Raw genomic sequence first — 27,530 nt, forward strand, 5'->3', positions numbered from 1 at the left:
TTGACATTTTTAAAAATTTCACACATTTTTATTGCAGAATTGGAGGCGTGTAATTGAGGAGGAAATATTCTTGACAAATCTAATTGACCAAGTTCTAAATTTGAAGCTCTGCCCCAACAATCTGCTCTTCTCCTCCAGACGAAGTTGTTTTCTTCTATCTCCCTTAATCATCTTAAATATCCCAATTAAACTCCAGCATTTTGTCATGTGGAAAGTTGCAAGACATGCCAAGCCAGTATTTTATGATAGCTTAGGCTGATTTTTCAGTTTTTGATTCAGGGAGATGAGGAGACAGTCTCACTGCAAAAAAAGGAAAAATATGATGGATATTAATTTCAGAATTGCATCTGGCATATTTGTTAATGGTATATTGCATTATTATTTTAATTCAATATTTAGGCAGAGACAGAATAGAGAATTGTCTTTTTGTCTAGACTATTATTTATGAAACAATATAAATGCCTGTCAATCCGACATACTCCAAAAAGAGCTGGAAGCCATGAGCAAGTCAGGCAGCATTTGTAGAAAAAGAAACATTTAATATTTCAGGCAGCAAAAATGTGAAAAGCAAGAAAAATAATAAGTTGGCTTTCAGTCACAGAGTAAATCACTCTTTATGCTTGTTATCAAAATGGTCAGTTTTGGAGATTTATTTTCTACCACTGACTGGATGGATCCTGGTGCTTCCATTTTCCCCCTTCTCTATATTGGCCTTTTGGTTTGTCTCTAATTATTATGTATAAAATATCTACTGGACTACTCTAAAAACATGCTTTGTCAGAGCACCACAGCACGTGTCAATGCTCTTGAACTCACCTGACCTATAAGTCATGTCCTGAATGTTAACAACTCATTGCACAATGAGTTAAACAACAGGATGTAAAGTTGGATAATCGGATGAAAATTGGTGACACTGCTGGAGTAATGAGCAATAAGAAAGAGGTTCCCATCTAGAAGACCCTAATGGGGCAAGTTTAATCAGCAAGCCATTGAGGTGACTAATGGTTGCACCTCAGTTATGGAAATCCTGGAACAACACATCTCTCTCTGCAAACCTACCAAGAACCTTCCTGAGCAGTAAACATTTACCTTTCAAGCACCAAATCCTGGTGAACTTCATACATGTTAAATTGTGCACAGAATAAGAATTGCCTGCAACCAGGCTTGGAAGAATGAGAAGTGAGATTGAACTGTGAATCAAAGAGCTTTTCTTAAATTTACATACATATTACATACATGTGCACAGAATTAGAAGGAGATTAATTTGGGTAGTTAAGTTAATAGTAATAAGTTAAAGTTTGATTCTGTTTTCATGTTTAAAGATAATTAAAAATAACTTTTGTTTAAGTAATAATTTGTCGTGGTGAATATGTTTTGCAGTTGGGTTTTGGGGTCCTTTGGGCTTGTAACAAATGCATTCACCTTCTTCACCACTGACCCAACCTGGAGGTCAACTTTTGGGTATCTTGCACAAGGAATCCCAAGTCCTTTTGCAGCTTTGAATTTTGAATTTTCTCCCAATCTGAATAATAATATGCCCATGTATGGTCAAAGAGCTGATGCTTGGTTCCATATAAAAACCAATGGTGTTCAAAGGCACACATCCAGCAATGTGCCTCTTTCAGCAAACATAGCAAATCTTTTCAACAGTCATGGTTCAATGAAAGATATTCTTAGGGCACCCCAACTAAGATCAACAAACTCAATGAGAATGGGGAATAAGATGAAATAATTCATCTGATTTGATGCACAGAATCATAATAGACAATAGATGCTGGAGGAGGCCAATTGGCCCATCAAGCCAGCACTGCTATTTATCAGATCATGGCTGATCTTTCTCTTTCAATAACCAATCCCAGCCTTATCCCCAAAACCCTTAACTCCTCTGCCCACAAGAGCCTTATCCAACTCTCTCTTAAATTTATCCAGCGAATCCGCCTCCACTACCCTCTGTGGCAATGCATTCCACAGATCCACAACTCTCTGTGTAAAACAAATTCTCCTAATTTCTGTCTTAAATGGCCTTCCCTGTATTCTTAAAATATGCCCTCTAATCCTAGTCTCTCCCATCATTGGGAACATGTATTCCCTGTCAGGCCCTTTGATAATCCTAAATACTTCAATCATGTCACTTCCCCCCCCCCCCCCCGCCCCACCGCTATCTTTCTAAACTCCATCGCATATAATCCAAGTCTTTCTAACCTATCCGCGTATGACTATCCTGCCATCCCGGGAACTAACCTTGTAAATCTGACTGAACCACCAGAGGAACCATAGAATACTTCATTCTGTATTTTCAAGCTAATTTCATATAGAGTTCTTATACTGGCTTTCTTGTCAGCCACACTGTGTTCAGTGTTAGAATGGAGAATGATGTAACTGAGAGCATTGACTTAACCTTTGGAATATTTGCAGTAACTACCTGTCTTGCTGCAGGTAAACAAGCTACAGATGAAAAAAAATGCTGCCTCTATATAATTTTTGTACATTGAGCTCATTTCAGCAAGATGAGCAATATTTGCTTGTGAACGATTTATTAACAGTGTGTATAAATTATGCATCTGCATTCATTTCCTGATAATTTACTTGGCAATTTTGGACCAATTTGGCAAGTCTCAAATTATTAGACCAATAAACCCCAATTGCTCAAGCTGCGTCCGAAACAAAAGTGCCAATTATTTTGTGAAATGTTTTGTCTGCTTGTTGTATCGCTGGAAGGCACCCTCTGATAATTCCCCAACAACCTACTGGCTCTCATTGTCAAGGTTTACTCAGACACAAGGTTCATTTCCACGAGATGGCTCAAAGTAGAAGAAAGGTGATTGGTTCCCGCAGAACTAAGCCTTAGTAGGGATGCATTGTCTGTGGAGAGCGTTATCAAAACAAATTATAATGTTTACTCCAAAAAAGAGGAAACGTATTTGATAAAAACCTGGGATAATAAAAGTTGACGTGCTTAAAAGCTGGTTATCAAAGTAAAATGCTGCAAATACTAGAAATTTAATTGAATTCTAATTGAATTAAAAAATTTAGAGATGCAGCGCAGTAACAGGCTTTCCCAGCCCACAAGCCCATACTGCCTTAATACATCGATGATACCAATGACCCTACTAACTGTATACATCTTGGAAATGTGGGAGCAAACTGGAGGACATGGTGAAATTCACATGATCACAGGGAAAATGTACACATTCCTGAAAGATCGCAGCAAACTAGAACCCTGGTCACTGGTGCAGTAATAAAGTTGTGCAAAATACTGTGCTAACTATTCTGCCCTGAAAAAAATATACTGGAAATGATCTTCAGCTCAGGTTTTTTGGAAATGCTATGGTATTTTTTTCAAAGAAATTACGCATTTCCTTATGGAAGTAAGGCAGTTTGAGATTCATGAGCTTGTAGTGGCCTGCGGCCCACTCCATGGTCTGACAGAGCGAACAGTCATCAAACACGACAATTGGGCAGTCAGCACGCAGGATGAGACATCTGCTCCCATAGGCCACAGGAATAGCGGTCGAATAGACCAATCACAGCCAGCGGATCGCAGGGGTACAATCTGGCCCCGCACACCCAGGACAACCGTTCAGCAGCTGGCCTCGCTAAAGCCATGCCTCAGAGGTGATGAGGCCAGCTGCTTATAAAAGGCAGAGCTGCAACCCAATAAAGTCAGTGTTGATTACACTCCCTTGGTGTGTGAGTCTTCTTTTTATCTCGAGCTATAACCTGAGCTATAACCATAGCGACTCCACTCCAAGTTAACAAATCAAATCTCAAATATTCCATGAGACGTTCACTAGTGTTTTGATTGCTATACTTCCCCAGTAGACTGCTTCAGGATTGCTTTGTTCTTTGTATTCTCAAACACTTTTTTGGGAATTCTCAGATCAAATGGAGGACTGGCTTTCCATTCATTTCAAAAGAAAGATCGTCAAGAAACGATCAGCAATTTAATAATAAATCATGCATTTTAATTATTGAGATAATTTTCATTTGATAGTTTAATAAGGTTAAAATCAAATGTTGTATTATTCATGTTTTCCTATGACATATACAGACAATATGACCCATGAAATATGAAAGAATATTACAGTCCTTCAGCTAACAATGTTGTGCCGACCTATATAAACTGACTCAGCAAACTAATCCTTCCCTATCTCACACACATAACCCTCTAATTTTCTTGCATCCATGTGTTTTTGTCTATGAATATCCCTATTAAATGTTCCTATTGTACCAGGCTCCACAACCAGCCCTGGCAATACATTACAGGCTCTCACTTCTCTGTGTAAAGAAAACCTTACCCCTGACATCTCCCCTGAACTTTCTTCCACTCACCTTGTCTAGTATTTGCCATTGTCTCCCCAGGATAAAGGTGCTGGCTGTCCACCCTATCTATCCAAGCCCTAATGGCAATTCCACATTTCCCCACACCTTTTCAGTTTCACATATCTAGCAATTCCACACTAATTTTCCTAGTATCTTCTTACTTAAGGGATAATTCACAGCAACAACTCAACCTGCTAGCACATATTTTTGGAATAGAGGAGGAAATGGGAATGTATGGTGGAAACCCACACAGTGTTAACCTCACCCAGACAGCATCTGAGGTCAGGAGGGAAACTGGTGCAATGTTCTAAATTTCTAAAATTCTTTCAACATTCAAACCGACAGTTAGTCCATAGGGACATGGCTTAATTGGCTGCCAAAGATGTCCTCAGCATTTCTAAGAGCAGAGCTTCTTCAAGTACTACCTTACAAGATTTAATTTGGCATGACACTGCCAAATCATTGCCAATCTCAGATGTTTTACATTTATAAAAACCGATAAATTAGAAGAGGTAGAAGGCCACTTGGTCCTCTAACCTGCTCTGCCACTCTGACCCAATCACAGTAACCCTTCAGTCCTTTTCTATTCAATATTCTCTTTACCTTAACTTAAAGATTTTCAAAGATCTTGTTTTCTCTTCCCTTTGAAGAAGAGTTAAAAATACACTTGACATCTGAGGTTTTAAAAAAAACCAGCCTCATCATGCTAACCATGTATTTTATACCAGTATCCAAGAGATTGAGATTGTCCCACAAGCAGAAACACCTTCTCAATATCCATCCTTGTAACCCCTTTGCAAGTGCATCAGATACCCAAATCCAGCATGGTTGGTGGAGAATCACGTGCAATTTCTCCACATGATTGAGTTTCTCATCTACTGCAGATGAAATTGCTCCTGGTGTATTCTGAGACAGGTTGCATAATTAAAATAAACCATCAGTAAGTACATCAACAGCTAATGTTCGTATATTTTATAAATTGAATATAAAATGATGTGGTGAGGTCATTACCAACATTACAATTGCTCTGTGTTCTTTCAGTATTGAAAGACAATTTTCAGTTAATGCTGGAATATCATCAGTTGGATAAGGGAGAACTTACTGAGACCTGCTGGTACTCCAGCAGAAGACGGAATGAAACACAGATAATGATAGTTGTAATTGTTGCAGTTCAACCAGCGCAGCCTAGGACAAGACTGGGGGAGTTCTCCAGGGCATTAAAAGGACCAATAATCTTCAGCTGCTTCATCAAAGGTTTTTATTTCCCTTCAAAGCCAAAATATGGGAATATTTAGTGATGATTGCATGATCTTCAATTCCTTTTACACCTCTTCAGTAAATAAACAATCTTGCAGAAAAAAAACTTAAACATACAGGCATGGGCTAAATCAGTGGCAAGAAAATTGACAGACAATGATCATCTCCAACAATAAAGGGTTAAACTGTCGACCACTGGGAGAAAATGCCATTGATGAATTGTCATCTTCAAAGAGCAGAGGATTAAAAATGGCCAGTATTCCGTGAAGAAGCTGCTTTAATGCAGTGGCTGGGCCAAAAGATTGATTTACCTCCTGACATCTCAAAGCTTTACACTATTTGTAAGACATAAATCAGGAGATGATGTATTCCCAGTTGGCTTGATGAATGCTGTTCCAACAATACTCAATACATTTAACACTATCCAGGACAGAGAAGCCCAGTAGATTTCCATTCCATCCTTCTGCATGATGACTGGGGCACGGACTCTCTGCACAAAGCACCATGGTGACTCATCCATGCTGCACCAATAGCACATCCCAAATCAGAGACCTCCACCACACATAGATCTACAATAAACCTCCAACAAACAATTTCTTGACTGTTTAAAAATCCCAAAGATTTGGCATTTCAGGGTTTCAGGTGTAGCAAACATTCATCTCCAAGTCACTGTTGATAACTCCTGAATATCATCGACAACAGCACCATTGGAGCAGAGCTGCAGTGGTTCACAAAGGAGGCTCACCACCAAGTTTTCAAAACAACTTTGTGTTATAAACACTGGCCTTGCAGGCAATGATCAGATCATGAGAAGTGAATAAATTTTAAAAAGTGGCGGAAAGCCATGCTGAGGTAGTAAGTAAATGATCAGTCATGATCTTCTTGACTGGTGGAGCAGCACAGAGGACAGAGTGGTTTAATCCCACTTCTACTCAAATCAAAAGCCACACTTTTGAGGAGGCCAGGTAGAATTATGGCTTTTCATGAAGGAACTGATAATAAGCAATGGGTAATTAATTTTCCTGGTCTCTTATTATAATGAAAATATGGACCTAATTGAAAGAGGGAAATTAGATTGGAAAAATAAATGGATTGACAAAAAGTATAGCATTTATTTCATGAAAATCCATTGAGTGCAAAATGTCAGAGAGACTAAAATGCAAGATGGAAGAGTAAAATTAAACTAGGCATTAGATATGAAGTAATAAATGCCGCAGTTCAATCTGAAAATGGTCAAGCGAATGAAGATGATCTTCGCTTAAATCAAACAGAAAGCTTTCCACAAGGGATGAGGTGGTAAATGGAATATTCTGATCTTGTCAAGAAGGTCAAGAGCATAGAACGTTGTCATTTCAAAATGATGAGATGGTCAGACATTGCACTCTCAGTTAATTTTAAATAACTGAGACATTTGTGTGCCTTATTTGTCATGTTGACTTAGTAACTGGTAAATGAGATTGTGTGAAACTTTTGGATGGAAAATTAAACCCTGTGAGGGTTATGTATTTGTTGACACATCATGAATCAAGATTAAGGAGGTCCGAGTTGAAAAAGGGTTCTGTGCAAGAAAGGGAACATAGAGATGTGTATATCAGGGAGTTCTGAACATTTTGGTCTGGGGCATGTTTAATTAAGGTAAGGCAGGATAAATATTCTATCGAACATTCACTGACATTGGGAATCCCATCAAGGAGTATAGCAAAATCCCCACTTATTTGGAATTCAAGCAACCAGCAGCCTCAAGCAGTCAGCAAAAAAAAAAAAATTGCTCCAAATAAATACATAAAAAATATGGAAGCGCTACGCTGTTAGTTTGCCAATCCATGCAGAACACAATCTCATGCAACTGGAAAATTCACTTATCTAACCCCCACAAGTGCCAGATACCAGGGGTTTTGTTGCATTTTTGTAGACTCCATCCTGATTATTTTCCAAAGATATAGTAAATGGATAATGCTTCAAATGACTGTGCATGTTTGATAAATCAACTGCAGGACCTAAGTCAAGGTTTTTTTTCAGGATCAAGGATATATGAGGAAAGACTTGAGGGTACAGGACAGGGCTATAGGAGTAATGCCAAGACCAATGATGGATACATTCTGGGGTACATGGTCCAGAGCAGGTTATTGGGTAATGGCTTAAATAAGGAATTACATCATGTGGCCTCAACACAGCAATTTGATTTCAAGGCAAATGCATATTTTTGCATGATCAAGATCATAGGTATATGAAGGGTAGGTAGAATGTATTGCCTTACGCTCTTCTGCAATGATTTCTCTTATGGCAATGTTTCAATGGGTTCTGAAATCAATGTTGCAATCGTTCTGTGGTCAGATATGCAATGGTCTGATAGTTAATATAGGCCAAATCTTAAAAAATGTCTGCATTCTTCCACAAACAAGGCTTCCCTCCACCACCATCAAAACAGCCCTCATCCTTATCTCCTCCATTTCTTGCTCATTTGCCATGGCCCCTTCTGCCCCCAAACACAACCAACATAGAATATCCCTCATACTCACCTACCACTCCACCATTCTCTGCATTCAAAACATTATCCTCTGGAATTTCCAGCACTTACAACAGGATCCCAACATCAGACACATCTTTCCCTCCCCTCTCTGCCTTCCATAGGGTCCATTCCCTACATAATTCCTTCTTGCTGCCATCCCTCCCTTCCAATTGTGCTCCCCCCTGCCAGCATTTTCTCCTGTGGCTAGAGGTGTCACATCTGCACCCATACCTCCTACCTCACCACAGTCCAGGGCCCCAAACCTGCCTTTCAAGTGAAGCAACGCTTCACTTGTGTATCTGTATGACTGATTTACTGCATTTGGTGCTCCCTTTATGGTCTTCTCTACATCAGGAAGACTGGGCGCAGTTTGGGAGGTCACTTTGCTGAGCACTTTCACTCTATCTGCACCAGTGCCAGAGACCTCCCAGGAGCTTATCTTTTCAGTTCTGTGTCACACCCCCTACTCACATGTCTGTCCATGGCCTTATGTTCTATCCCACCAAGACCACTCACAAAATGGAGGAACAACACTTGATGTTCCATCTGGGCACTGCCCAACTAGATTGCAATTTACATTATCTTTTCTGGTAACCTCCTCTCCTCTTTCACCCCTCCACCTTCCCTTCCCCTTTCCAGTTCTCCTCTGTGATAGTACAGATTCTATCACCAATGTGCTTATGTACAGATTGTAGTGTAGGATGACTGTGATTGGCTGAGAGTGTAGCCACACCTACTGGCAGGTCTGAAAGGATTGCTCCTAGCCAGACCAGGTCATTCTGGACTGGTCGACCTACTTGTGATATGCTCCAGTCTTTTAGTCAATAAAAGCCTTGGTTTGGATCAACAAGTCTGGTTCTTTCGACGCGCTCTACACCCTCCCCATTCCCCCTCTATTCACCTAACCATCCCTCCTCCCCTTGATCACTGCTGTCCCTTTTCTCCCTTCTCCACCTATCATCTTATGTCTTTGTGACCACACTTTATCCCATCCCCCCCCATTTTTTGTTCGGACGTCTGCCGACATTTTTCCATACCTTGATGAAGGGCTCAAGCCTGAAGTGTCGGTTATGTATTATTACCTTTGCTATATAAAATACACTGTTTGACTTGCTGAGTTTCTCCAGCATTGTGTTTTTACGTCTACCATGGTGTCCACAGAGTTTGTGTTTTATGTGTGATTCCTAATGCCAGGCTTTTGCAGAAATCACAGCTAGCACACCTTTGCATTGGGAAATTCTGCTTAAAAAGACTCAGTGCATGGCAGTCACATTATAACTGCAATAAACATACCATAGCTGCTACAGTGCTGTGGGAATATAAGGGTGGGGAAAGAGAAGGGGAGTGGCACACATTTCTGCAGTGCACTTCGCCAAATGCTCTATTATCATCAGAATTAATCAAGCCCAGTAGTTGAAGTGCCCCCAAGCCACTGCAGACTATTGGCTCATTGTTATGTCGAGAACACAGTGTATGTTTTTGCTTTAGGAACTGTGAGACCTAGTAATCATGGATGAACTATTCAGAACATGAACAATTCATGTGCGGCAAATGAAGTTTAATTATTTAAACTTTATTTAATTAAACAAGAAAGGGGTTGAATACAATACACAAATGTGCTGGAGAAACTCAGCAGGTTCATGCAGAATTCATAGGAAGTAAAGTGTGACCAATATTTTGGGCCTGGATCCATTGTCAGGAACATATTGAGTTTCTCCAGCACATTGGTGAATTACACAGACACACAAGTGACTATTTATTCAAGGCTAACTTGTGAAGTTTCCTGCATTTTTAAACTGAGATTAAAAATGAAGATCATAGATGACTGAAGATAATATAGAGTGGAAATTATTTCAGAAGATGTCACTGAATCACCAAAGACCCAGTTTAATTTCTTGATAGGTGGGACTTGGACTGAAAATTGGCACAATCATTTCAAATCAGATGCAAAATAGCTTTCAAACTTTTAGTATCTTTGTGCCTACCAAGGTACACAACTTCAGAATCTAATGTGAGACTCAACAGTACAGTCCAATTTTGACCTCAGATGCTGTCCGTATGGAATTTGCACATTGCAGAGCATTTGACCTAACCAACTCCTGTTGGCATTTATGGCCCACGTGGTCATTTTTAATCTATCGAGAGTGTCCTGGCTGGTTGCATCCCAGTATGATACGATTGCTGAAGAGAAATGGATCAGAGGTCAATCTAGAGGACCATAAGGATGGCAGAAAGGATCACTGGGTTTGTCCTCCCCCCACCTCCCACCATTGACATTATCTACCAGGATCAGTTTCTGAAGGGGGCGTGAAATAATCATTGAGGACCCCTTCCGCCCTGCACATAGCATCTTGCAGCTGCTCCTGTTAGGAAAGAGATACAGGAGTATCAGAGCCAGCACCACCAGGATGAGGAACAGCTTCTTTCTACAGGCACTCTGCACTAACCAACCAAGACTCTTATATTCATGAAACAACATCTATTTATTTATTTGTTTAGATGAATACTTGTCCTGCATATGTATTGTTTGTCTGTATGTGCGTTATGTTGGGTTGTGGGTCTACACCAAGGCCCAGAGAACAGTGTTATCAGGTTGTACCTGAGCGATCAGATGACAATAAACTTGACTTAAATTGACTTGAATTAATTCACTCACTGTAACTGTCTGTCTTGTTGTCCATTTGTATTTGTGCAGCCTCACTTACACTTCAACAGACAGTTCCACGTCCTCACCACTCTTCCATAGAATGGTCCTGACAAAATTCCCATATTCACACAAGACATGGGATGGCAATAGTGGCACAGACAAAAGAGTATAGCACAGTGATGCAGATTTGATCCTCCAAAGCTGTCTTTGTGGGGTGTGTGCATTTGACTGATGACCACATGGAAGTCGAGTGAGGCAGACGGAGGCCCCGGTCCGGGCAGTATGGACCGACCTAGGAGGGGAGGCAGGCCCCTCCAGCCCGGGTAAGAAACCTGCATAGGAGAAGGCCACTCCGATATAAAACCTACGACCCAAGGACCTCGCTGCCACGTCCCAGCTTGCTTGGCCACGGCACACGAACCATGGGTGTAAAGGGTGGGGCCAGTACTGCGCGCACTGCACTCCACCTAAAAGCTCCTTTGCGCAGGCCCGAGGACAGGTCCACGTCCTCCCCCTCAATGTCCTCCCCCTCCACGTCCTCCCCCTCCACGTCCTCCCCCTCCACGTCCTCCCCCTCCACGTCCTCCCCCTCAAAAGATGCTCACAAACTCAAGCTAGCATGCTGGAACATCAGAACCATGCTAGATAAGACTGACAGCCATCGACCTGAACGTCGGTCTGCCCTCATTGCACATGAACTCCTCAGACTTGACATCGACATAGCCGCTCTCAGTGAAGTCCGCCTGGCAGATGTAGGCAGCTTCCAAGAACGCGGCGCGGGCTACACACTCTACTGGTCTGGCAAGCCTTCGGATGAACGACGCCTATCTGGTGTAGGCTTCATGGTCAAGAGCTTCATTGCCTCCAAACTCGAAAACCTTCCGACAGGCCTCTCGGACCGAATCATGTCCATGCGACTCCCACTTCAAAACAAGCGTCACATCACCCTCATCAGTGTCTATGCTCCAACCCTCCAGGCGGAACCAGCAGAAAAGAACAAGTTCTACACCGACCTGCGCAACCTCATCCAACGTACCCCTACAGCCGACAAGGTTGTCATCCTGGGCGACTTCAACGCTCGTGTCGGCAAAGACTCAGAAACCTGGCCAGGAATCCTGGGCAAGCATGGCGTCGGCAAGTGCAACGACAATGGGCGCCTCCTGTTGGAGCTCTGCGCAGAACAGCGACTTGTCATTACAAACACCCTTTTTCAGCAGAGGGACAGCCTTAAGACCACCTGGATGCATCCCCGATCCAAACACTGGCACCTCCTGGACTACATCCTGGTGCGAGAAAGTGACAAACAAGATGTGCTCCACACCAGGGTCATGCCTAGCGCGGAATGCCACACTGACCACCGGCTGGTTCGCTGCAAGCTCAACCTTCACTTCAAGCCAAAGCCCAGGAACAATAAAGCCCCCAGAAAGAGGTTCAATGTTGGAAAACTGCAGTCAGACGAAGCGAGAGGAAACTTTCAGGCAAACCTCAAAGCAAAGCTCGACGTTGCAACCCGCCTCACGGACCCGTCCCCTGAAACCCTCTGGGATCAGTTGAAGACTACCATACTGCAATCCACTGAAGAGGTACTGGGCTTCTCCTCCAGGAAAAACAAGGACTGGTTTGACGAAAACAGCCAGGAAATCCAGGAGCTGCTGGCAAAGAAGCGAGCTGCCCACCAGGCTCACCTTACAAAGCCGTCCTGTCCAGAGAAGAAACAAGCCTTCCGTCGCGCATGCAGCCATCTTCAGCGCAAACTCCGGGATTTCCAAAATGAGTGGTGGACTAGCCTCGCCAAACGAACACAGCTCAGCGCGGACATTGGCGACTTCAGGGGTTTCTACGAGGCTCTAAAGGCTGTGTACGGCCCCTCACCCCAAGTCCAAAGCCCGCTGCGCAGCTCAGACGGCAAAGTCCTCCTCAGCGACAAGATCTCCATCCTCAACCGATGGTCAGAACACTTCCAATCTCTTTTCAGTACCAACCGCTCAGTCCAAGATTCCGCCCTGCTCCAGCTCCCTCAACAGCCCCTAAGGCTAGAGCTGGATGAGGTTCCCACCCTGGATGAGACATATAAGGCAATCGAACAACTGAAAAGTGGCAAAGCAGCAGGTATGGATGGAATCCCCCCAGAAGTCTGGAAGGCTGGCGGCAAAACTCTGCATGCCAAACTGCATGAGTTTTTCAAGCTTTGTTGGGACCAAGGTAAACTGCCTCAGGATCTTCGTGATGCCACCATCATCACCCTGTACAAAAACAAAGGCGAGAAATCAGACTGCTCAAACTACAGGGGAATCACGTTGCTCTCCATTGCAGGCAAAATCTTCGCTAGGATTCTACTAAATAGAATAATACCTAGTGTCGCTGAGAATATTCTCCCAGAATCACAGTGCGGCTTTCGCGCTAACAGAGGAACCACTGACATGGTCTTTGCCCTCAGACAGCTCCAAGAAAAGTGTAGAGAACAAAACAAAGGACTCTACATCACCTTTGTTGACCTCACCAAAGCCTTCGACACCGTGAGCAGGAAAGGGCTTTGGCAAATACTAGAGCGCATCGGATGTCCCCCAAAGTTCCTCAACATGATTATCCAACTGCACGAAAACCAACAAGGTCGGGTCAGATACAGCAATGAGCTCTCTGAACCCTTCTCCATTAACAATGGCGTGAAGCAAGGCTGTGTTCTCGCACCAACCCTCTTTTCAATCTTCTTCAGCATGATGCTGAACCAAGCCATGAAAGACCCCAACAATGAAGACGCTGTTTACATCCGGTACCGCACGGATGGCAGTCTCTTCAATCTGAGGCGCCTGCAAGCTCACACCAAGACACAAGAGAAACTTGTCCGTGAACTACTCTTTGCAGATGATGCCGCTTTAGTTGCCCATTCAGAGCCAGCTCTTCAGCGCTTGACGTCCTGCTTTGCGGAAACTGCCAAAATGTTTGGCCTGGAAGTCAGCCTGAAGAAAACTGAGGTCCTCCATCAGCCAGCTCCCCACCATGACTACCAGCCCCCCCACATCTCCATCGGGCACACAAAACTCAAAACGGTCAACCAGTTTACCTATCTCGGCTGCACCATTTCATCAGATGCAAGGATCGACAATGAGATAGACAACAGACTCGCCAAGGCAAATAGCGCCTTTGGAAGACTACACAAAAGAGTCTGGAAAAACAACCAACTGAAAAACCTCACAAAGATAAGCGTATACAGAGCCGTTGTCATACCCACACTCCTGTTCGGCTCCGAATCATGGGTCCTCTACCGGCACCACCTACGGCTCCTAGAACGCTTCCACCAGCGTTGTCTCCGTTCCATCCTCAACATCCATTGGAGCGCTCACACCCCTAACGTCGAGGTACTCGAGATGGCAGAGGTCGACAGCATCGAGTCCACGCTGCTGAAGATCCAGCTGCGCTGGATGGGTCACGTCTCCAGAATGGAGGACCATCGCCTTCCCAAGATCGTATTATATGGCGAGCTCTCCACTGGCCACCGTGACAGAGGTGCACCAAAGAAAAGGTACAAGGACTGCCTAAAGAAATCTCTTGGTGCCTGCCACATTGACCACCGCCAGTGGGCTGATAACGCCTCAAACCGTGCATCTTGGCGCCTCACAGTTTGGCGGGCAGCAGCCTCCTTTGAAGAAGACCGCAGAGCCCACCTCACTGACAAAAGGCAAAGGAGGAAAAACCCAACACCCAACCCCAACCAACCAATTTTCCCTTGCAACCGCTGCAATCGTGTCTGCCTGTCCCGCATCGGACTGGTCAGCCACAAACGAGCCTGCAGCTGACGTGGACTTTTTACCCCCTCCATAAATCTTCGTCCGCGAAGCCAAGCCAAAGAAAGAAAACATGGAAGGTTCTTTGCTGAGACTGCATTGCTCACCTTCTCTCTGCATGCAGACACTCTAAAAAGAGAGGCTCCAGAGATCAAGACAGCCAGAAGGTGGTCACAAAAGGCTGAGAATGATTACAGTTCTGCCTTGAGTCAATGGATTGTATTGTGTTCAAGAACTCAGCTAAAGATCTGAATGATTACGCCTGGGTTGTTACAGACTTTATCAAAGCGGTGGTGTCCTCTTCAAATCATTCATGGTTTTCCCCAACCAGAAGCCCTGGATGAACAAGGAAACATAGAACCTGCTGAGAACCAGATCACAGACAGTTAAGCCTCAAGACCCAAAATACTACGCAGATACGACCAATAAAAAAGTCATCTCCCAGCTGAAGTGTAAATTCCTGATGAAGGTGGACACAGCGAAGGATACCTGACAGCTGTGGCAGGGCCTAAATCACATAACCTGCTCCAAAATTGCTGGGTGACACAGTTGGCATTGCGGTTATGCAATGCCTTTACAGCACCAATGATCAGGACAGGTTTGAATCCTTCCCTGTCTGGAAAGAGTTTGTACATTCTTCCTGTGTTGGCATGGGTTTTCCACATTCCCACACTGTTTGAACCGTACCTGAGGTGTAGGTTGTTGTTGGTCAGGGGCCTTGTTGTTGTTTGGTGTGGGTGATCATGTCTCTCCTTCCATCAACGGTGTGAATTGGGCAGCACGGATCTGCGGGGCGAAATGGTCTGTTACCATAATGTGTGTTTAATTTTTTTTTAAATGCAGTAGCAGAGAGGAAAGCTGCCCTCACAGATGAACTCAATGCTTCTACACCCTATTTGACCAAGAGCACAAGGACAACCCCATGTGCTCTGATGATCTTTTACTGTTAGTATTCAAGGTTGACAAGAGACTGCATTCAGGAGAGTGATCAAAGGAAAGCATCCAGTCCAAGTGGAGTACTCTGTTTAGAACCGAAAACCTATGCTGACCAACTTTCACAAATATAGTCAACATTAGGCCGTTTCAAACAAGCACAATTCGTACCTATGCCCATGAAGAGTGTGGTAAGCTGTCTAAGTGACAGTAGCCCTTACATCCACAGGGATGAAATATCTTTGAGAGGCTGATGTTGAAGAACATCAACTCCTGTCTGAGTGACCACATGGATCTATTGCATCAAGAGATTGACAGCAGAGGCTATTTCACTGGCTCTACATAAATACCTGGAACAACTGGACAACAAAGATGCATCTATCTTGATGCTCTTTATTGGCTGCAGTTTGGCATTCAACATCATCGTCATCCCTCAAAACTGAGCAGCAAATGCCAAGACCTGGGCCTCAATACCCTGCTGTGTAATTGGATCCTGGATTTCCTCACCTCCAGACCATGATCAGTGAGGATTGGTAAGAACATCTCCTCCACAAACTCCATCAGCACTGGAGTCTGTGTTCTTAGGCCACTGTTCTATTCACTATACACCTATGACTAGATAGGTCAGTACGACAACACCATCTACAAATTTACTGATGATACCACAGTAGTGGGTTGTATAAAAAGGGAGCAATGAGTCAGAATAAAGGAGAGAGAATAAAAACATGTCTGAAGGGTGCACCAGCAACAACCTCACACATGTCACCAAAATTAAGGAGTTGACTGTGGACTTCAGATGACAAAAAAGAGCAAAGGAATGTGATCAGAGATCATTGGGGGATAAGAGGTGGAGTGGGTGAGAAAATTTAGATTTCTGGGAGTCATTATTTCAGAGGACCTTTCCTGGAACCAACACACTAATGTCAGCATGAAGAATGCATATCAGTATCTCTACTTTCTTAGGTGTTTGCATAGGTCCAGTATGGTTTTGAAAACCTTGGCAAAATTCTACAGATTGACTGCATCACAGCCTGTTATAGGGGCACCAATACCTCTGAGCAGAAAGCCCCGCAAAAAATTGTGGACGCAGCCCAGTACATCATACACAAAATTTTTTCCAGCATCAAGAAAATCTGCATGGAACATTTCCATCAGAGAGAAGCAGCAATCATCAAGGATCTACACCACTCTGTTGTCGCTGCTGCTATCAGAAAAGAGGTATAGGTGCCACATGATTTGCACCACCTCATTCAGAAACATTTGCTACCACTTCACTAAACATCGAACCAGAGGCTCATTTAAGAACTCTCACTTTGCACATTATTAATAATAGAATTTTTTTTGTACAGCACTTTGTTTGCATTTCCTGCTCATTTACATTTCTCCCTTTTGTATGCATATATTTTCTTGAGTATAGATTTACTGATGTACAAAAATCTGTCTGGCCTGTAGAAAAAGAATTTTTTGTTGCATGTTATGTCATGTATGCATTCTGACAATAAATCTGAACTTTGAACTTTGGATTTTCTCCAAGTGCTCTAGTTGATAATCAGTTTATTGTCATTTACATTGTGCTCTGCTGCAGGCACACAGATACTTATTCAATGGTATAATTAAATTAAAACAATAATAAGTACAAAAGATGTAATAAATATTCACAGTTTCCATCATGGAAGAAAGTGTTTTGACAATTGTGCAGACAGTCTTTTTGTGGTGTCAGAACAGTCCATGATTAGTGCAACAAGGGGAGGTTCAAGTATCTCCCACACTCCAAAGCTTCACAGTTTGATAGGTTAATTGCCTCTGCAGGTGACTGCGAGAATCTGGGCAACGAGAATGAGAATATGGCAATAAAAAAGTGGAATTAATTTGGGTTTAATAAATTAGTAGCTAGAGGTCAGTCAAAGGGCCTGTTTCCGCGCTGTAGACCTTTATGATTACGACAAAGACCAAATTCATGAAAATTGTTTTTAAGGTAGCACGGTTAGCGTAGCAGTTAGAGCAGTGCTCATACAGGGTCAGCAGCCCTGGTTCGAATCTGGTTATAAGGTGTACCTACATTCTCCCCATTTTTGCATGGCTTTCCTCCAGGTGCTCCAATTTACTTCCACATTCCAAAGATACAATGGTGTATTTGGGCAGCATGGACGTGTGGGCCGGAATGACCTGTTACCATGCTATATCTCTATATTAAGAAAAAAATAAGTCTGTTTTGGCTGGGTTCAAAACCATTCGACCAACTTGGAAATGTTTTGTAATTGTTTTTGTTCTTAATGACAACTAAGGAAGGTGACTACTGGAAATGTAACTCCCATGCTCTCCCTCGCAAACAAATTACAATTAAAAATTCTCTCCACATTTCAGCAGTAATAACATTTTGTTTACCATGCATTATGTTGTCTTGACTTGCATTAATGTTTACAGTGGTGCTTGTTAGCAACCTCCTTGGATTAACCTGAAGCATCCACCTCCAGCTGAGTTTCAGGAGTTCATGAACCTCTCTCAACAGTCTCTTGGCTGGAACAGAAGGCTTGGCAGGGGGTTGACACAATAAAATAGGTTTGGGCCATGTCAGAGCATAAATCAGGAGGACTTCAGCTCTCAGTTTTGAGACATGGTAGTTATCTTGAGGTAAAAATTAAAGACTGTGAAAGTCTTGTCAAGTGCACAAAGGCAATAAGAAAATAATTGAAACTGCTAAATGTATTCACAACATGTACGAAGCTACTAGCAGCTACAAAGCACACAGAATAAACTGTTGGGCAGAGGAAATACAGAAAGAGTAACAAAGAGCATGAAGAAATATTAACAAATGGAAATTGAATGATACTGTGAATAAAGAATGATTTTATCAATGCACCAGAATCAATTGATATTTCATGTGTAGTTACCTCACATTCAGAGAATTAAGCTCTGATTTCTGATTTTAGTTTTAAATCTGTAATCCAATAGCAGGTCAATGCAATAAACATCAGAAGCAATAAATTTGCTGGGGTATCTTCACATTTCAAACAGAATAAAACAGAAAGCTGTCAGAAAAAAAACTCACAAGGAAGGAAATTTGCCAACCTTTACCCAGTGTGGCCTGCAAGTGATTAATGCACAATAAGTTTGCCTCTCAATTAACTCCTTACTTTAATAGAATGAGAGAGAGACGAAGAGTTGTGAGTGACTTACATAGTCTTTAAGTAAAATCATTTCAATAAATAAGTGAACTGGCAAAATTTAAAATCAAATCAAAGCTTTCTGATTGCAATGGAAAAAATGTTGAAAAGGCTTGACGAGTTAACTATTAAAACCAGGGTGGTACTGACAGGGTAATTGTTAGAGTGCAGTATAAATAGAGTGAATCTGGCAATACAGATAAGTAATTCCTTGAAAGTAGTATTGCAGGTAGTTAGGGTTCTAAGGAGAACTTTTGGCACATTGGCTATAATCAAAGTACCGGTATTGAATACAGAAGTTGGGATGATATATTGAAGTTGTATGAGATAGTGGTGAGGCCAGATTTAGAGTGTTGTGCAAACTTTTAGTCACCTACCTGCAGGAAAGACATTAAGAAGAAAGAGTGGAGAGAATGTTTGCAAGGGTTTTGCCAGGACTTGAGAAGCTAAGTTATACAGGAAGGTTGAATAGGGTTGAACTAATTCCCAGGACTAATGGAGAATGAAGGGAGCTTTGATAGCAGTATGCAAAATTTTGAAGGGTATGGACCGGGTAAATAGAAGCAGTCATTTTCCATTGAAGTTGGATGAGACAATAACTTGCGGTGAAAGGTGAAGTGTTCAAGGGGAATGAGTAGCCAGTGTATATGGTGGATGTGGGTTTGATGACAACATTAAAGGGAAGATTGGGGAGGTACATGGATGGGAGGGGTATGGAGGGCTATGGTCTTATTGCAGGTTGATCCATCTAGATGTTAAAATAGTTCAGCATGGATGAGATGGGCTAAATGGCCTCTTCCTGTACTGTAGTATTCTATGGTTTTATAGCCTGTTTCCAGCCAATGGGGCTTGTTACCCTCATCAGGCCTTCCATCTAGGAGAAGGACACTTTGACATAACACCTATGACCCAAGGACCTGGCTTTCACCATCCCAGCTTGCTCGGCTGTGGCAGATAAAAGGTGAGGCCAGTACTGTGCACACTGCATTCCACCTAAAAAAATCCATTGTACGGGTTCAAAGGACCTTCCTGGATCTTCATTCACAAAGCCATAATAATAATAATAATAAATGCCCATTAAAAATATTAACTGCAGTTGCAGCTGGACTCAAAGGGTTTCTGGAATTATTATGGAAGGTTGATGGTTTATACTGTGCCAGTAACGACGCTGGTGGTTGTATTGCCCCCTTGTGCAAATTCTTTCATCAAGTCAAAAGGAAAGGCACATCCAGTGACTAGTGAAGAATTTTCTTCTGAAAAAGTTCCTTGAGGCACATAATAAAATAAGTTTTAAGATAGAAGCTTTCATATTGGCAGGGTAGTGTGGACTTTGCTTCAAGACCCATCAATTACTTTGCCACTTTTATTGCAGCTTCAGGCATTTTGAGAGACAGAGTCAGGCAAACCACCAGGTTCCCTGTGAGTTTGGCTACCTGAGGTAATTCTCTGTGAAAGAAGCATCTCAGCAAGCAAAACCCACCAGACCAGACATAAGGAAAGACAACATGACCACACCTGTCCTGCTGTGCAGAGCAACTCTCTGAGTTACTGATTACCACCAGCTAAACTTGACTCACTGTGGAAGCTGTTCTGTTTTTTTCTCTTTGTGGCAAACTTCTTGGCGCCGCAGGAATCAAAAGGAAGAAAGTCTTTTGCTTTCGAAAAACTACTACTGTCTTTAAATTATGCTGGTGTTTAAAGCCATGGGGCACTGAAATGGATACAGCTACTTTAAATTATTATTGTTTTAAGGTTTGCATTTAAGAATCTTGAACCTCCTTGTTCTCACTATAACAACCATCCAGGACCATGTCACATTTGTTTGCAGCACTGATTCAACATATTTGTTTGCACTATGACCTATTGTGAAGATTTTCTTTCCTCCTGCTTTGTACATAATTTTTTTTTCTCTTTTACTATGTTCTATTTACCTGTGAGACTGCTGAATGCAAGAGTTACATTGCATTTGTTATTGATAAATTTTACATTTTAAATGTAAACCTGCAGCACAGTAACAGGCCATTTCGGCCCATGAGCCCATGCCGCCCAATTACACATGATTGAACTACAATCCCAGTACATTTTGAAGAGTGGAAGTAAACAGACACATTCAGAGAAAACCCACGCAGACACAGGGAAAATGTACAAGCCTCTTTCAGACAGCAGTGGATTCAATTTACTGTCATATACATTGTACAATGTACATACCAACATTCTTACTTGCTGCAGCTGAGCAGGTACTTACTAGAAGATTTAAAGATAACTGCAATGTTAAGCATTATGTTTAATTAAAAAGAGATAATAAATGCAAAAGATAGCTAGCAATATTCACTTTTAACATAGTGCAAAAACTAGTGTTACAATTGTGCGGACAGTCTTTTTTGTCATGTTGTCACCCACCCATGATCAGAGTAACTTCAGGACCTTGATGAACATTTGGCCCAACAATTCCTGCTGGTATTTGAGCCTTCACATCTGAACCTGCTGATGTTAACCTCTATCTCTTTGCACCCATATGTTTGTCCAGCTTCACCAACACTATTCATTCAACAAGCCAGGTTCATATCCTCACCACATTTCCAAAGAGAGGTGCCGACAGAATTTCCCCAATATAGGGTTGGTGGAGTGGCATAACTAATAAAGTTGTCACCTAACAGATTCCAGTAATTCAGGGTCGATTCTCCTGCACTATCTGTGTGGAGTTTGCATGTTCTCCTTGAAACCATGTACAATTTCCCCCAGATGCTCCAGTTTTCTCCCACATCCCTAAGGTCAGTATTTTGGCAACAATATTTTGACCGCAGTGTCTCAGCGAATGGTAGATATTTGGGAGCAACTGATGGGAATCTGTGTAGGAGGAACGTGAATGGGTTTAATTGGTCTCAGTTGTTTGAAGGGCCTAATTTGGTGCTATATGACTATTTTGAAGAAGGCCATTCAGCCGATTGGGTCAATGTCAGCCCCCAGAGCAATCCCATTTCCCCAATAACTCCTTTTACCACCCATTATTCCTTGATTTGCATCAAATCCTTGCAGATTCCAGCATTCACCTTTGGGGCAATTTTGAGTGGCCAATTAATCTACAAATCTGCATCTCTTTAGACAGTTGGAGGAAACTGAAGCAAATGCAGTCACAAAGAGAATGTGCAAACTCCACAGTGACTAAACCTGTGAGCTGGCAATTCCACTTGATTCATCAGTGCCCCATCAGTTTTAGATTTGAAAGTCTAGCATTTGCTCAAGAACAGAGTTCAAATTCAGATTTATTGTCAGAGTACACACAGGACATCACATACAGTACAAACCTGAGATTCATTTTCCTGCGGCTGAGGTAGAATTTCTATCAGTAGTGCAAAAGAAAACTGTACTCAAGAAAATATATTAAGGAAGGAAATGCAAATAAACTGTGCAGTACAGAAAATATTCATTCAATAATAAATAATGTGGAAAGTAAGAGTCCTTAAATAAGATGCTGATTGAGTTTGTTGTTTTGGAGTCTGATGGAGGAAGGTTAACAACTGTTCCTGAAACTGATGGTATGAATCTTGTTGCACCTCTATACCACATTCCTGATAGCAGCAGCGAGAACAGAGCACGTGTGGATCCTTGATGATTGCTGCTGCTCTCTGATGGCACCGTTCCATGTAGATTTTCTCAATGGTGGAGAGAGTTTTGCTGGTGAGGTACTGGGCTGTGTCTATGACTTTTTGGTACCTTTTCCAGTATAGCCTTCTGATCTGCAATTTCACAAAGTTGCAATTGAAAAGAGGGAAGACCATTTCTGGGCAATCATAGAACCTGATATTTTATTGTCAATCTATTTGACTTTTTAAGGTGATGCTTTTAAGAAACTTTATAATACTGAATTACATGCAGTAAATTTAATCATCCTTGGAATTTTACAAGACTACAAACAGTGCAAATTTAATCTGAAGCATTTAGACTTCTTGTACCTGGAGCATTTGTTCCACCCTCCAAAACCTATGTGGTTGTAGGTTGATTTGGATGTGTGACACAGGTTTAAATGATCAGTATCAGTTATTATGTGCTCAAGATCACAAGATATAGGAGCAGAAGTTGTCCCATTGGCCTATCGAGTCTGCTCCGCCATTCTATCATGATCTGATCCATCCTCCCCTCAGCCCCACACCCTGGCTTTCTCCCCATACCCCTTGACAATCTGGCTAATCAACTATCTGTCAGTCTTTGGCTTTAAATCCATGGCAACAAGTTCCAAAAACTCACAACCCTCTGGCTAAAGAAAATAATCCACATTTCAAATTGATGCCCTTTTATCCTGAAGTTGTGCGATCTAGTCCTGGATTCCCCTACCATGGGAAACAACCTTGCCGCATCTATTTTGACCAGGCCTTTCAGCATTTGAAATGGCTCCATGCGATCCCCCTTATGCATTTGTATTCCAATGAATAGAGTGCGAGAGCTGATAAATATTCCTCATATCCTAATCCTTTCTTTCCTGATATCATTCTTGTAAACTGTCTCTGAACTGTCTCCAATGCTAGCACATATTTTTTTCAAATGAGTCACCCTAAATTCTACACAGTACTCCAAGTGAGGTCCCACCAGTGCTCTATAGAGCCTCAACAATAAATCGCTGCTCTTATACACTATTCATCTTGAAATGAATGCCAGCATTGAGTTCACCTTCTTCACCACCGACTCAACATGCAAACTAATCTTTGAGGTACCTACTCGAGGGCTCCCAAGTCACTTTGGACCTCTGAGTATTGAATTTATGTCCCATCTAAATAATAGTTTGCCCATCTATTTCTGCTACTAAAGTGTATAATTAACATTGTATTTTATCTGTCACATCGTTTCCCATTCTCCTAATCTATCCATGTCACACTGGCGTTTCCATATCCTCAGCATCACCCGCCCTACCACCTATTTTGATATTACAGGTACACGATCTGGACATCTAAAATCCAGAAAGCTCCAAAATTCGGCAAGAAGGGATCGATGGTCGGGGAGGTGGCCGAGGGACCGGCGGTCGGGGGAGGTGGCTGAGGGACTGGTGGTCGGGGGAGACTGATGGGTGGCTGAGGGACTGGTGGTCAGGGGAGGCATCCAGGGGAGACTGCTGGACAGCCAAGGGAAAGCGGTTGGGGGAGACAGCCGAGGGACCGCGATTGGGGGAGGTGGCAGAGGGTCTGGCGGTCGGGGGGGACAGCCGAGGGAACGTGGTCGGGGGAGGTGGCCAGGCGGCCGAGTGACCAGTGGTCAGGGGAGGCGGCTTGGCAGCTGAGGGATCGCGGTCGTGGGAGGCAGCCGGGTGGCTGAGGGACCGTGGTCAGGGGAGACAGCCGAGGGACCAGTGGTCATGGGAGACTGCCAGACAGCCGAGGGACCGCGATTGTGGGAGGCGGCCAGGTGGCCAGGTGAGACAGCCGAGGGACCGGCGATTGAGGGAGGCAGCCGAGGAACCGCGGTTGGGGGAGACAGCCGGGCGACTGGAAGGGGGTGGGGGTGGATACGGCAGCACTATTCAGGTGGGCTTTCCGAAATCCGGAAAAATCCGAAATTCCGAGCACCCCCAAGGGTTTCAGATAAAGGATCGTATACCTGTATCTGCAAATTTAGCTACAAAGCCATAATTCAAATAATTTATATACAACATAAAATGATGTGGACCCAACACTAACCCCCTGTAGAATACCACTGATAACCGGTAGTCAACCAGAATAAGATCGCTTTATTACCAATCTCTTGTTTCCTGCTGAACAGTCATTGCTCTCTAACATTCTTCCTGTAATTCCCTCAGATCTCAACTTGTTCAACAGTCTCTTGTGTGGCACCATGTCAAAGGCCATTTAAAAGTCCAAATACACAATACCCACTTCATCTTCCCAGTCTATCTTACTTGTGATTTCTTCAAAAAATTGCAATAGGTTTGTCAAGTATGATTTTCCTTAAAGGAAACCATGCTGACTTGGGCCTATCTTTTCAATCAATAATTCTGATCAAACACATCTTCTGATGTTAGATTAGGAGAAAAAAATCTACTCTGATCCCCTAGGATTCTCTGCATATGTGAATGAGGCCCAGTAAAAACTCTGAAACTGTTAATGTGACAAATCATTTTCTCTACAAACAACCTTGAAGCTTTCATTAACTGGATTGAATGCTCCAGTTCTGAATAACTTATCTCTCTTACCATGATTCCTTCATTCCCTTGATATAATAACTGCACAAATTTGAGCTAATACCAGGTTATGAATTCTACTTTACTTCATTTGTATGAAAGGCCTGAATAGAGTGGGTGTAGAGAGGATGTTTCCTATAATGGAGGCATCTGGGACAGTAGGCTCAGCCTCAGAATACAAAAATGTCCCTTTAAAGCAGAGATGAAGAGGAATTTCTCTACCCTGAGGATGGTGAATTTATGGAATATGTTGCCACAGACAGCTGTGGAGGCCTTGGAGATATTTAAGGTGGAGGTAGATAGATTCTTGATCAGGAAGGGTATCAAGGGTTATGGGGAGAAGGCAGGAGGATGGGGTTTAAAAGGATAGTAAATCAGCCATGATGGAATGGGGAGTTGGACTTGATGGCCTAATTCTGCTCGGATGTCTTATGGACATTTCCAGGAGCATTCCTGCAGTCCTGGACATTTTCTGACATATCAGAGAAGCAAAATAAAGATGGAAAATTCCCACTTATTCCTTTACACAAGGATTTCCAGGAACGCCATGGTCCTTTGATTTCCCTTTTTGATGCTTTTGACAATAACAAGGTACTTGTATCATAAAGAATGGTTGATGGTGTTTGTGCAATTGAAGTTAGAAAATACATTTATTGTAAGATTTGAGATTATTTTATTGTCATGTTATAAAACAGAAAATCTAATCTTACATGAAATTATTTTTTTTCTGTCATAAGAGTCATTGAGTGTCTGTGGATTCATCTCCAGCTAAAGGCGCAGAGACCCCTGTTCAATGCATCAGCAACCCGAACTCCTGATCCAAATGTCCAATACAATCAGGAAACTTTCAGCACCTGAGGGCCTTTGGGGCCGCTTCTTTCATTCAGCACCCTCTTAAATCTTGATCCCGATACCTTGTTCCCACAAGCCAGTCGTCAGCAGCCTTCAGTCTGTATGAGTCCTTTGACCGAATATCACCAACAGCCCACAGCCTCTGTGAGTCCTTCTGCCGCTGAGCCCTTCAATGGTTCACTGCCATGGACACTGTCCTGTTAGGTTATCTCCAAAGCTTCTCCTTCTTTGCAGGGGGTGTTTCTCCCCATTTCTTCTGTCCACTGCTCCCCTGGATTCTGCATTCCCTCAAGGCCACTGTCAGCACTGGCACCTACGGAGCTGTCAGCATTAGGACTGGATGGTTGGACTCTGCAGAGGAGCACTGTGTCTTCACTCCTCACTCTCCTAGCTCTGCACCAGCAGCAGTTCTGCCACTACAGCAAGTCTGTCAGTGCTGCCATTTTTATTTTGTAAACTCCCCCTAGTTGCCCAGGAAGTGAATTGCCTTCTCAAACTTCTGCAGTACATCTGGTGAAAATTCATCCACTTAACCCTGCTGTAAAAGTAGGAATTTAGTCCTGATGTTAATGAAAGAACATCATTGTATTTTTAAATCAGGATGTGTGTACTTGGAATGGAAGCTGCAAATGATGGTGTTTCATTTACCTGTCACCCTTTTCTTCTTGGTTGGTTTGGAGAGGGCTAATGTAGGATTCTGGGTGAAGAATATTTTGGGGCAGCACGGTTGGCGCTCCAGTTAGCGCAACATTATTACAACGCCAGAGATCAGGCCCGGGATTCGAATCCCATGTTGTCTGCAAGGAGTTTGTATGTTCTTCCCATGCCTGCATGGGTTTTCCCTGGGGGGGGCTCTGGTTTCCTCCCACCGTTCAAAACATTCTGGTTGGTTGTAGATTAATAAGGTATAATTGGGCAGTATGAGCTCGTGGGCCGTAACAGCCTGTAACTATGCTGTATGTCTAAAATTAGAAAAAAATATATATTTTGGTGTGTCAGTGGTGGTGGGGAAGAATGTTTATGGAATGGAAGGGGTGTCAACAAGCAGCCCTGCATGGTGTTGAGTTTCTTGAAAGTTTTTGCCATTGAGCCAGAGATTCCGCCACCCTCATGGCTTGGGCCTTGTGAGTGTGGGCAGGCCTGATGCTGTTCAGAGTTGGGTCACTTGCCTCAGGGTACCCAACTTCCCACATAAACTTGGAGTCATAGTACTCCTGTATCCCGTACAGTCCAGTTCCTAAATAATGGTGCAATCTCAGTGTTGGCAACTCTGTTTTGAAATTGGTTTGAAAAAAAAAGTTTTCTATGCATCCATAAAATGTAATACGTAAATATTGCACATCATAATGGTTTCTGCTAACAACTAGAGATGACCAGAAAATTCATGAGCACCACACATGGGTCTGCAACACAGCTCCAACAATTCATTTCTCAACTGTTCAAAAATCCCAATGACTTGGCATTCGACTGACCAGTTATTGATTCCCCTACTTCATTTAACACAGGGGCTTCCACTTGTTGTGTTTGTTCCAACACTTATGATGTGTCCACAATGATTCAAAAGCAATCAAAGTATTCATATCTCAAATATTCATCATTGAGGATAGATACATGGATGGGAGAGGTCTGGAGGGCTATGGATTGGGAGCATGTTATGCATTGGGAGAGGTTATTGGGACTAGCTGAACAATGGTTGGCACAGACTTGAAGGGCCAAATGACCTGTTCGCTGTGCTGTAGCATTCTCTGGTTCAAGGAAAGACAATTGCTTTCTAAAAATACCTTGAGTACACATGACTTACAGCTGAGGGCTCTTTTCCTGATTCAACTCTTCCCTGACCTCACTGTTTAATGTCAATAAAATCCTTTAATATTTAAAAAAATAATAGTTCACAATT

The 27,530-nt window shown here is 42.8% G+C and overlaps 1 long non-coding RNA gene across 2 annotated transcripts; it reads right to left on the reverse strand.

Moving 5' to 3' along the window:
• LOC138740466 (uncharacterized) lies at window positions 1-27,530 on the reverse strand. 2 transcript variants are annotated; one of them, XR_011342937.1, is made up of 4 exons: window positions 27,435-27,518; window positions 22,330-22,352; window positions 15,206-15,304; window positions 1-300 (listed from the first exon to the last, which is right to left on the reverse strand). It is a non-coding gene; the product is annotated as an uncharacterized lncRNA (long non-coding RNA). The 2 variants fall into 2 exon arrangements; XR_011342950.1 differs by lacking the exon at window positions 22,330-22,352 and having other exon boundaries at window positions 27,435-27,530.

The sequence above is a fragment of the Narcine bancroftii genome, chromosome 1 (genome assembly GCF_036971445.1).
Source record: "Narcine bancroftii isolate sNarBan1 chromosome 1, sNarBan1.hap1, whole genome shotgun sequence".
Lineage (NCBI taxonomy): Eukaryota > Metazoa > Chordata > Chondrichthyes > Torpediniformes > Narcinidae > Narcine > Narcine bancroftii.